Below are 12404 nucleotides of genomic sequence, written 5' to 3'. Positions count from 1 at the left end.
TTCGGGCGTAGACTTCTAAGGCCCTAACTATTCAGTCTGTTGGAGCAACGCCCTAGGGTGAAGCCTAGGTTGCTCGGAAAGTAGAAATGACCATAAGTTTCATACTGGTTGCAATTATTCGTTTTATACGATGGAAAAGCTGTTGTATTTATATTGTATTTTATGCTTCTGGCGTTGACTTCTAAGGCACTAACTATTCGATCTGGTGGAGCAACGCTCTAGAGTGAAGCCTAGGTTGCCCGGGACGTAGAATTGGCTATCACGTTCAAACTGGTTGCAATTAATCCTTTTATACGATGGAAAAGCTGTTGCATTTATATCGTATTTTATGCTTCTGGCGTTGACTTCTTGGGCCGTAACTATTCGGTCTGGTGGAGCAACGCCCTGGAGTGAAACCTAGGTTGCCCGGAACGTAGAATTGGCCATCACTTTCAAACTGGTTGCAATTATTCCTGTTATATGATGGAAACTCTGTTGTATTTTAATTGCTTTTTATGCTTCGGGCGTTGACTTCTAAGGCACTAACTATTCGATCTGGTGGAGCAACGCCCTAGAGTGAAGCCTAGGTTGCTCGGAAAGTAGAAATGACCATAAGTTTCATACTGGTTGCAATTATTTGTTTTATACGATGGAAAAACTGTTGTATTTATTTTGTATTTTATGCTGCTGGCGTTGACTTCTAAGGCACTAACTATTCGATCTGGTGGAGCAACGCCCTAGAGTGAAGCCTAGGTTGCCCGGAACGTAGAATTGCTCATCACTTTCAAACTGGTCGCAATTACTCCTGTTATATGATGGAAACACTGTTGCATTTTTTTTGCATTTTTTGGTTCTGGCGTTCACTTCTTAGGCCCTAGCTATCCGATCTGGTGGAACAACGGCCTAGGCTGAAGCCTAGCTTGCCCGGCACGTAGAAATGACCATTACCTTCACACTGTTTGCAATTATTCCTTTTATACGATGGAAAAGCTGTTGTATTTATATCGTATTTTATGCTTCTGGCGTTTACTTCTAAGGACCTAACTATTCGATCTGGAGGAGCAGCGCCCTAGAGTGAATCCTAGGTTGCTCGGAATGTAGAAATGACCACAACTTTCACACTGGTTGCAATTATTCGTTTTATACAATTCAAACGCTGTTGTATTTATATCGTATTTTATGCTTCTGGCGTTTACTTCTAAGGACCTAACTATTCGATCTGGTGGAGCAACGCTTTAGAGTGGATCCTAGGTTGCTCGGAATGTAGAAATGACCATAATTTTCACACTGGTTGCAATTATTCGTTTTATACGATGGAAACGCTGTTGTATTTATATTGTACTTTATGCCTCTGGCGTTGACTTCTAAGGCCGTAGCTATTAGATGTTGGTGGAGCAACGCCCTAGAGTGACGCCTAGGGTGCACGGAACGTAGAAATGACCATTACTTTCACACTGGTTGCAATTATTCGTTTTATACGATGGATAAGCTGTTGTATTTATATCGTATTTTATGCTTCTGGCGTTGACTTCTTGGGCCGTAACTATTCGGTCTGGTGGAGCAATGCCCTGGAGTGAAACCTAGGTTGCCCGGAAAGTAGAATTGGCCATCACTTTCAAACTGGTTGCAATTATTCCTGTTATATGATGGAAACACTGTTGTATTTTTTTTGCGTTTTATGGTTCAGGCGTTGACTTCTAAGGCCCTAACTATTCAATCCGTTGGAGAAACGCCCTAGGGTGAAGCCTAGGTTGCTCGGAAAGTAGAAATGACCATATGTTTGATACTGGTTGCAGTTATTCCTTCCATACGATGGAAAAACTGTTGTATTTATATTGTATTTTATGCTTCTGGCGTTGACTTCTAAGGCACTAACTATTCGATCTGGTGGAGCAACGCCCTAGAGTGAAGCCTAGGTTGCCCGGGACGTAGAATTGGCTATCACGGTTAAACTGGTTGCAATTAATCCTTTTATACGATGGAAAAGCTGTTGTATTTATATCGTATTTTATGCATCTGGCGTTGACTTCTAAGGCACTAACTATTCGATGTGGTGGAGCAACGCCCTAGAGTGAAGCCTAGGTTGCCCGGAACGTAGAATTGGCCTTCACTTTCAAACTGGTTGCAATTATTCCTGTTATATGATGGAAGCACTGTTGTATTTTAATTGCTTTTTATGCTTCGGGCGTTGACTTCTAAGGCCCTAACCATTCAATCTGTTGGAGCAACGCCCTAGGGTGAAGCCTAGCTTGCTCGGAAAGTAGAAATGAACATAAGTTTCATACTGGTTGCAATTATTCGTTTTATACGATGGAAATGCTGTTGTATTTATATCGTATTTTATGCTTCTGGCGTTGACTTCTTGGGCCGTAACTATTCGGTCTGGTGGAGCAACGCCCTGGAGTGAAACCTAGGTTGCCCGGAACGTAGAATTGGCCATCACTTTCAAACTGGTTGCACTTATTCCTGTTATATGATGGAAACACGGTTTTATTTTTTTTGCATTTTATGGTTCGGGCGTTGACTTCTAAGGCCCTAACTATTCAATACGTTGGAGCAACGCCCTAGGGTGAAGCCTAGGTTGCTCGGAAAGTAGAAATGACCATATGCTTGATACTGGTTGCAATTATTCCTTTCATACGATGGAAAAACTGTTGTATTTATATTGTATTTTATGCTTCTGGCGTTGACTTCCACGGCACTAACTATTCGATCTGGTGGAGCAACGCCCTAGAGTGAAGCCTAGGTTGCCCGGGACGTAGAATTGGCTATCACGGTTAAACTGGTTGCAATTAATCCTTTTATACGATGGAAAAGCTGTTGTATTTATATCGTATTTTATGCATCTGGCGTTGACTTCTAAGGCACTAACTATTCGATGTGGTGGAGCAACGCCCTAGAGTGAAGCCTAGGTTGCCCGGAACGTAGAATTGGCCATCACTTTCAAACTGGATGCAATTATTCGTTTTATACGATGCAAACGCTGTTGTATTTATATCGTGTTTTATGCTTCTGGCGTTTACTTCTAAGGACCTAACTATTCGATCTGGTGGAGCAACGCCCTAGAGTGGATCCTAGGTTGCTCGGAACGTAGAAATGACCATAACTTTCACACTGGTTCCAATTATTCGTTTTATACGATGGAAACGCTGTTGTATTTATATTGTACTTTATGCCTCTGGCGTTGACTTCTAAGGCCGTAGCTAATAGATGTGGTGGAGCAACGCCCTAGAGTGACGCCTAGGGTGCTCGGAACGTAGAAATGACCATTACTTTCACACTGGTTGCAATTATTCGTTTTATACGGTGGAAAGGCTGTTGTATTTATATCGTATTTTATGCTTCTGGCGTTTACTTCTAAGGACCTAACTATTCGATCTGGTGGAGCAACGCCCTCGAGTGAATCCTAGGTTGCTCGGAATGGAGAAATGACCATAACTTTCACACTGGTTGCAATTATTCGTTTTATACGATGGAAGCGCTGTTGTATTTATATTGTACTTTATGCCTCTGGCGTTGACTTCTAAGGCCGTAGCTATTAGATGTGGTTGAGCAACGCCTTAGAGTGACGCCTAGGGTGCTCGGAACGTAGAAATGACCATTACTTTCACACTGGTTGCAATTATTCGTTTTATACGATGGAAAAGCTGTTGTATTTATATCGTATTTTATGCTTCTGGCGTTGACTTCTTAGTCCGTAACTATCCGATCTGGTGGAGCAACGCCCTAGAGTGAAGCCTAGGTCGCCCGGAACGTAGAATTGGCCATCACTTTCAAACTGGTCGCAAATATTCCTGTTATATGATGGAAACACTGTTGCATTGTTTTTGCACTTTATGGTTCTGGCGTTCACTTCTTAGGCCCTAACTATTCGATCTGGTGGAGCAACGCCCTGGAGTGAAACCTAGGTTGCCCGGAAAGTAGAATTGGCCATCACTTTCAATCTGGTTGCAATTATTCCTGTTATATGATGGAAACACTGTTGTATTTTTTTTGCGTTTTATGGTTCGGGAGTTGACTTCTAAGGCCCTAACTATTCAATCCGTTGGAGCAACGCCCTAGGGTGAAGCCTAGGTTGCTCGGAATGTAGAAATGACCATATGTTTGATACTGGTTGCAATTGTTTGTTTTATACGATGGAAAATCTGTTGTATTTATATCGTATTTTATGCTTCTGGCGTTGACTTCTTGGGCCGTAACTATTCGGTCTGGTGGAGCAACGCCCTGGAGTGAAACGTAGGTTGCCCGGAACGTAGAATTGGCCATCACTTTCAAACTGGTTGCAATTATTCATGTTATATGATGGAAACACCGTTGTATTTTTTTTGCATTTTATGGTTCGGGCGTTCACTTCTTAGGCCCTAACTATTCGATCTTGTGGAACAACGCCGTAGAGTGAAGCCTAGGTTGCCCGGAACGTAGAAATGACCATTACTTTCACACTGTTTGCAATTATTCCTTTTATACGATTCAAAAGCTGTTGTATTTATATCGTATTTTATGCTTCTTGCGTTTACTTCTAAGGACCTAACTATTCGATCTGGTGGAGCAACGCCCTGGAGTGAATCCCAGGTTGCTCGGAATGTAGAAATGACCATAACTTTCACACTGGTTGCAATTATTCGTTTTATACGATGCAAACGCTGTTGTATTTATATCGTATTTTATGCTTCTGGCGTTTACTTCTAAGGACCTAACTATTCGCTCTGGTGGAGCAACGCCCTAGAGTGGATCCTAGGTTGCTCGGAATGTAGAAATAACCATCACTTTCACACGGGTTGCAATTATTCCTGTTATAGGATGGAAAGACTGTTATATTTATATTGTATTTTATGCTTCTGGCGTTCACTTCTTAGGCCCTAACTATTCGATCTGGTGGAACAACGCCGTAGAGTGACGCCTAGGTTGCCCGGAACGTAGAAATGACCATTACTTTCACACTGTTTGCAATTATTCCTTTTATACGATTCAAAAGCTGTTGTATTTATATCGTATTTTATGCTTCTTGCGTTTACTTCTAAGGACCTAACTATTCGATCTGGTGGAGCAACGCCCTAGAATGAAGCCTAGGTTGCTCGGAATGTAGAAATGACCATAACTTTCACACTGGTTGCAATTATTCGTTTTATACGATGGAAAACCTGTTGTATTTATATTGTATTTTATGCCTCTGGCGTTGACTTCTAAGGCACTAGTTATTAGATGTGGTGGAGCAACGCCCTAGAGAGACGCCTAGGGTGCTCGGAACGTAGAAATGACCATTACCTTCACACTGGTTGCAATTATTCGTTTTATACGATGGAAAAGCTGTTGTATTTATATCGTATTTTATGCTTCTGGCGTTGACTTCTTAGGCCGTAACTATTCGATCTGGTGGAGCAACGCCCTGAAGTGAAACCTAGGTTGCCCGGAACGTAGAATTGACCATCACTTTCAAACTGGTTGCATTTATTCGTGTTATATGATGGAAACACTGTTGCATTTTTTTTGCATTTTATGATTCGGGCGTTGACTTCTAAGGCCCTAACTATTCAATCCGTTGGAGCAACGCCCTAGGGTGAACCCTAGGTTGCTCGGAAAGTAGAAATGACCATAAGTTTCATACAGGTTGCAATTATTTGTTTCATACAATGGAAAAACTGTTGTATTTATATTGTATTTTATGCTTCTGGCGTTGACTTCTAAGGCACTAACTATTCGATCTGGTGGAGCAACGCCCTAGAGTGAAGCCTAGGTTGCCCGGAACGTAGAATTGGCCATCACTTTCAAACTGGTCGCAAATATTCCTGTTATATGATGGAAACACTGTTGCATTGTTTTTGCACTTTATGGTTCTGGCGTTCACTTCTTAGGCCCTAACTATTCGATCTGGAGGAGCAACGCCCTGGAGTGAAACCTAGGTTGCCCGGAAAGTAGAATTGGCCATCACTTTCAATCTGGTTGCAATTATTCCTGTTATATGATGGAAACACTGTTGTATTTTTTTTGCGTTTTATGGTTCGGGAGTTGACTTCTAAGGCCCTAACTATTCAATCCGTTGGAGCAACGCCCTAGGGTGAACCCTAGGTTGCTCGGAAAGTAGAAATGACCATAAGTTTCATACAGGTTGCAATTATTTGTTTCATACAATGGAAAAACTGTTGTATTTATATTGTATTTTATGCTTCTGGCGTTGACTTCTAAGGCACTAACTATTCGATCTGGTGGAGCAACGCCCTAGAGTGAAGCCTAGGTTGCCCGGAACGTAGAATTGGCCATCACTTTCACACTGGTTTCAATTATTCGTTTCATACGATGGAGAAGCTGTTGTATTTATATTGTATTTTATGCCACTGGCGTTGACTTCTAAGGCCCTAACTATTCAATCTGTTGGAGCAACGCCCTAGGGTGAAGCCTAGGTTGCTCGGAAAGTAGAAATGACCATCAGTTTGATACTGGTTGCAATTATTCGTTTTATACGGTGGAATAACTGTTGTATTTATATTGTATTTTATGCTTCTGGCGTTGACTTCTAAGGCCCTAGCTATTCGATCTAGCGGAGCAACGCCCTAGAGTGAAGCCTAGGTTGCCCGGGACGTAGAATTGGCTATCACGGTTAAACTGGTTGCAATTAATCCTTTTATACGATGGAAAAGCTGTTGTATTTATATCGTATTTTATGCATCTGGCGTTGACTTCTAAGGCACTAACTATTGGATGTGGTGGAGCAACGCCCTAGAGTGAAGCCTAGGTTGCCCGGAACGTAGAATTGGCCATCACTTTCAAACTGGATGCAATTATTCGTTTTATACGATGCAAACGCTGTTGTATTTATATCGTGTTTTATGCTTCTGGCGTTTACTTCTAAGGACCTAACTATTCGATCTGGTGGAGCAACGCCCTAGAGAGGATCCTAGGTTGCTCGGAACGTAGAAATGACCATAACTTTCACACTGGTTCCAATTATTCGTTTTATACGATGGAAACGCTGTTGTATTTATATTGTACTTTATGCCTCTGGCGTTGACTTCTAAGGCCGTAGCTAATAGATGTGGTGGAGCAACGCCCTAGAGTGACGCCTAGGGTGCTCGGAACGTAGAAATGACCATTACTTTCACACTGGTTGCAATTATTCGTTTTATACGGTGGAAAGGCTGTTGTATTTATATCGTATTTTATGCTTCTGGCGTTTACTTCTAAGGACCTAACTATTCGATCTGGTGGAGCAACGCCCTAGAGTGAATCCTAGGTTGCTCGGAATGGAGAAATGACCATAACTTTCACACTGGTTGCAATTATTCGTTTTATACGATGGAAGCGCTGTTGTATTTATATTGTACTTTATGCCTCTGGCGTTGACTTCTAAGGCCGTAGCTATTAGATGTGGTTGAGCAACGCCTTAGAGTGACGCCTAGGGTGCTCGGAACGTAGAAATGACCATTACTTTCACACTGGTTGCAATTATTCGTTTTATACGATGGAAAAGCTGTTGTATTTATATCGTATTTTATGCTTCTGGCGTTGACTTCTTAGTCCGTAACTATCCGATCTGGTGGAGCAACGCCCTAGAGTGAAGCCTAGGTCGCCCGGAACGTAGAATTGGCCATCACTTTCAAACTGGTCGCATATATTCCTGTTATATGATGGAAACACTGTTGCATTGTTTTTGCACTTTATGGTTCTGGCGTTCACTTCTTAGGCCCTAACTATTCGATCTGGTGGAGCAACGCCCTGGATTGAAACCTAGGTTGCCCGGAAAGTAGAAATGGCCATCACTTTCAATCTGGTTGCAATTATTCCTGTTATATGATGGAAACACTGTTGTATTTTTTTTGCGTTTTATGGTTCGGGAGTTGACTTCTAAGGCCCTAACTATTCAATCCGTTGGAGCAACGCCCTAGGGTGAAGCCTAGGTTGCTCGGAATGTAGAAATGACCATATGTTTGATACTGGTTGCAATTGTTTGTTTTATACGATGGAAAATCTGTTGTATTTATATCGTATTTTATGCTTCTGGCGTTGACTTCTTGGGCCGTAACTATTCGGTCTGGTGGAGCAACGCCCTGGAGTGAAACGTAGGTTGCCCGGAACGTAGAATTGGCCATCACTTTCAAACTGGTTGCAATTATTCATGTTATATGATGGAAACACCGTTGTATTTTTTTTGCATTTTATGGTTCGGGCGTTCACTTCTTAGGCCCTAACTATTCGATCTTGTGGAACAACGCCGTAGAGTGAAGCCTAGGTTGCCCGGAACGTAGAAATGACCATTACTTTCACACTGTTTGCAATTATTCCTTTTATACGATTCAAAAGCTGTTGTATTTATATCGTATTTTATGCTTCTTGCGTTTACTTCTAAGGACCTAACTATTCGATCTGGTGGAGCAACGCCCTGGAGTGAATCCCAGGTTGCTCGGAATGTAGAAATGACCATAACTTTCACACTGGTTGCAATTATTCGTTTTATACGATGCAAACGCTGTTGTATTTATATCGTATTTTATGCTTCTGGCGTTTACTTCTAAGGACCTAACTATTCGCTCTGGTGGAGCAACGCCCTAGAGTGGATCCTAGGTTGCTCGGAATGTAGAAATAACCATCACTTTCACACGTGTTGCAATTATTCCTGTTATAGGATGGAAAGACTGTTATATTTATATTGTATTTTATGCTTCTGGCGTTCACTTCTTAGGCCCTAACTATTCGATCTGGTGGAACAACGCCGTAGAGTGACGCCTAGGTTGCCCGGAACGTAGAAATGACCATTACTTTCACACTGTTTGCAATTATTCCTTTTATACGATTCAAAAGCTGTTGTATTTATATCGTATTTTATGCTTCTTGCGTTTACTTCTAAGGACCTAACTATTCGATCTGGTGGAGCAACGCCCTAGAATGAAGCCTAGGTTGCTCGGAATGTAGAAATGACCATAACTTTCACACTGGTTGCAATTATTCGTTTTATACGATGGAAAACCTGTTGTATTTATATTGTATTTTATGCCTCTGGCGTTGACTTCTAAGGCACTAGTTATTAGATGTGGTGGAGCAACGCCCTAGAGAGACGCCTAGGGTGCTCGTAACGTAGAATTGGCCATCACTTTCACACTGGTTTCAATTATTCGTTTCATACGATGGAGAAGCTGTTGTATTTATATTGTATTTTATGCCACTGGCGTTGACTTCTAAGGCCCTAACTATTCAATCTGTTGGAGCAACGCCCTAGGGTGAAGCCTAGGTTGCTCGGAAAGTAGAAATGACCATCAGTTTGATACTGGTTGCAATTATTCGTTTTATACGGTGGAATAACTGTTGTATTTATATTGTATTTTATGCTTCTGGCGTTGACTTCTAAGGCCCTAGCTATTCGATCTAGCGGAGCAACGCCCTAGAGTGAAGCCTAGGTTGCCCGGAAAGGAGAAATGACCATCACTTTCAATCTGGTTGCAATTAATCCTGTTATACGATGGAAAAACTGTTGTATTTTTATTGCATTTTATGCTTCTAGCGTTCACTTCTTAGGCCCTAACTATTCGACCTGGTGGAACAACGGCCTATGGTGAAGCCTAGCTTGCCCGGAACGTAAAAATGACCATTACTTTCACACTATTTGCAATTATTCCTTTTATACGATGGACAAGCTGTTGTATTTGTATCGTATTTAATGCTTCTGGCGTTGACTTCTTAGGCCGTAACTATTCGGTCTGGTGGAGCAACGCCCTGGAGTGAAACCTAGGTTGCCCGGAACGTAGAATTGGCCATCACTTTCAAACTGGTTGCAATTATTGCTGTTATATGATGGAAACACTGTTGTATTTTTTTTGCATTTTATGGTTCGGGCGTTGACTTCTAAGGCCCTAACTATTCAATCCGTTGGAGCAACGCCCTAGGGTGAAGCCTAGGTTGCTCGGAATGTAGAAATGACCATAACTTTCACACTGGTTGCAATTATTCGTTTTATACGATGGAAAAGCTGTTGTATTTACATTGTATTTTATGCCTCTGGCGTTGACTTCTAAGGCCGTAGCTATTAGATGTGGTGGAGCAACGCCCTAGAGAGACGCCTAGGGTGCTCGGAACGTAGAAATGACCATTACTTTCACACTGGTTGCAATTATTCGTTTTATACGATGGAAAAGCTGTTGTATTTATATCGTACTTTATGCTTCTGGCGTTGACTTCTTAGGCCGTAACTATTCGGTCTGGTGGAGCAGCGCCCTGGAGTGAAACCTAGGGTGCTCGGAACGTAGAAATGACCATTACTTTCACACTGGTTGCAATTATTCGTTTTATACAGTGGAAAAGCTGTTGTATTTATATCGTATTTTATGCTTCTGGCGTTGACTTCTTAGGCCGTAACTATTCGGTCTGGTGGAGCAACGCCCTGAAGTGAAACCTAGGTTGCCCGCAACGTAGAATTGACCATCACTTTCAAACTGGTTGCATTTATTCGTGTTATATGATGGAAACACTGTTGCATTTTTTTTGCATTTTATGGTTCGGGCGTTGACTTCTAAGGACCTAACTATTCAATCCGTTGGAGCAACGCCCTAGGGTGAAGCCTAGGCTGCTCGGAAAGTAGAAATGACCATAAGCTTCATACTGGTTGGAATTATTCGTTTTATACGATGGAAAAGCTGTTGTATTTATATCGTATTTTATGGTTCTTGCGTTTACTTCTAAGGACCTAACGATTCGATCTGGTGGAGCAACGCCCTAGAATGAAGCCTAGGTTGCTCGGAATGTAGAAATGACCATAACTTTCACACTGGTTGCAATTATTCGTTTTATACGATGGAAAACCTGTTGTATTTATATTGTATTTTATGCCTCTGGCGTTGACTTCTAAGGCCCTAGCTATTAGATGTGGTGGAGCAACGCCCTAGAGAGACGCCTAGGGTGCTCGGAACGTAGAAATGACCATTACCTTCACACTGGTTGCAATTATTCGTTTTATACGATGGAAAAGCTGTTGTATTTATATCGTACTTTATGCTTCTGGCGTTGACTTCTTAGGCCGTAACTATTCGGTCTGGTGGAGCAGCGCCCTGGTGTGAAACCTAGGGTGCTCGGAACGTAGAAATGACCATTACTTTCACACTGGTTGCAATTATTCGTTTTATACGATGGAAAAGCTGTTGTATTTATATCGTATTTTATGCTTCTGGCGTTGACTTCTTAGGCCGTAACTATTCGATCTGGTGGAGCAACGCCCTGAAGTGAAACCTAGGTTGCCCGGAACGTAGAATTGACCATCACTTTCAAACTGGTTGCATTTATTCGTGTTATATGATGGAAACACTGTTGCATTTTTTTTGCATTTTATGATTCGGGCGTTGACTTCTAAGGCCCTAACTATTCAATCCGTTGGAGCAACGCCCTAGGATGAACCCTAGGTTGCTCGGAAAGTAGAAATGACCATAAGTTTCATACAGGTTGCAATTATTTGTTTCATACAATGGAAAAACTGTTGTATTTATATTGTATTTTATGCTTCTGGCGTTGACTTCTAAGGCACTAACTATTCGATCTGGTGGAGCAACGCCCTAGAGTGAAGCCTAGGTTGCCCGGAACGTAGAATTGGCCATCACTTTCACACTGGTTTCAATTATTCGTTTCATACGATGGAAAAGCTGTTGTATTTATATTGTATTTTATGCCACTGGCGTAGACTTCTAAGGCCCTAACTATTCAATCTGTGGGAGCAACGCCCTAGGGTGAAGCCTAGGTTGCTCGGAAAGTAGAAATGACCATAAGTTTCATACTGGTTGCAATTATTCGTTTTATACGATGGAAAAGCTGTTGTATTTATATTGTATTTTATGCTTCTGGCGTTGACTTCTAAGGCACTAACTATTCGATCTGGTGGAGCAACGCCCTAGAGTGGAGCCTAGGTTGCCCGGAACGTAGAATTGGCCATCACTTTCCAAATTGGTTGCAATTATTCCTGTTATATTATGGAAACACAGTTGTATTTTTATTGCATTTTATGGTCCGGGCGTAGACTTCTAAGGCCCTAACTATTCAATCTGTTGGAGCAACGCCCTAGGGTGAAGCCTAGGTTGCTCGGAAAGTAGAAATGACCATAAGTTTCATACTGGTTGCAATTATTCGTTTTATACGATAGAAAAGCTGTTATATTTATATTGTATTTTAAGCTTCTGGCGTTGACTTCTAAGGCACTAACTATTCGATCTGGTGGAGCAACGCCCTAGAGTGAAGCCTAGGTTGCCCGTAACGTAGAATTGGCCATCACTTTCCAAATTGGTTGCCATTATTCCTGTTATATGATGGCTACACTGTTGTATTTTTTTTGCATTTTATGTCTCGGGCGCTGACTTCTAAGGCCCTAACTATTCAATCCGTTGGAGCAACGCCCTAGGGTGAAGCCTAGGTTGCTCGGAAAGTAGAAATGACCATAAGTTTCATACTGGTTGGAATTA

The sequence above is a fragment of the Calliopsis andreniformis genome, unplaced genomic scaffold (assembly GCF_051401765.1).
Source record: "Calliopsis andreniformis isolate RMS-2024a unplaced genomic scaffold, iyCalAndr_principal scaffold0014, whole genome shotgun sequence".
NCBI lineage: Eukaryota > Metazoa > Arthropoda > Insecta > Hymenoptera > Andrenidae > Calliopsis > Calliopsis andreniformis.
Note: the sequence above shows the minus strand (reverse complement) of the source record.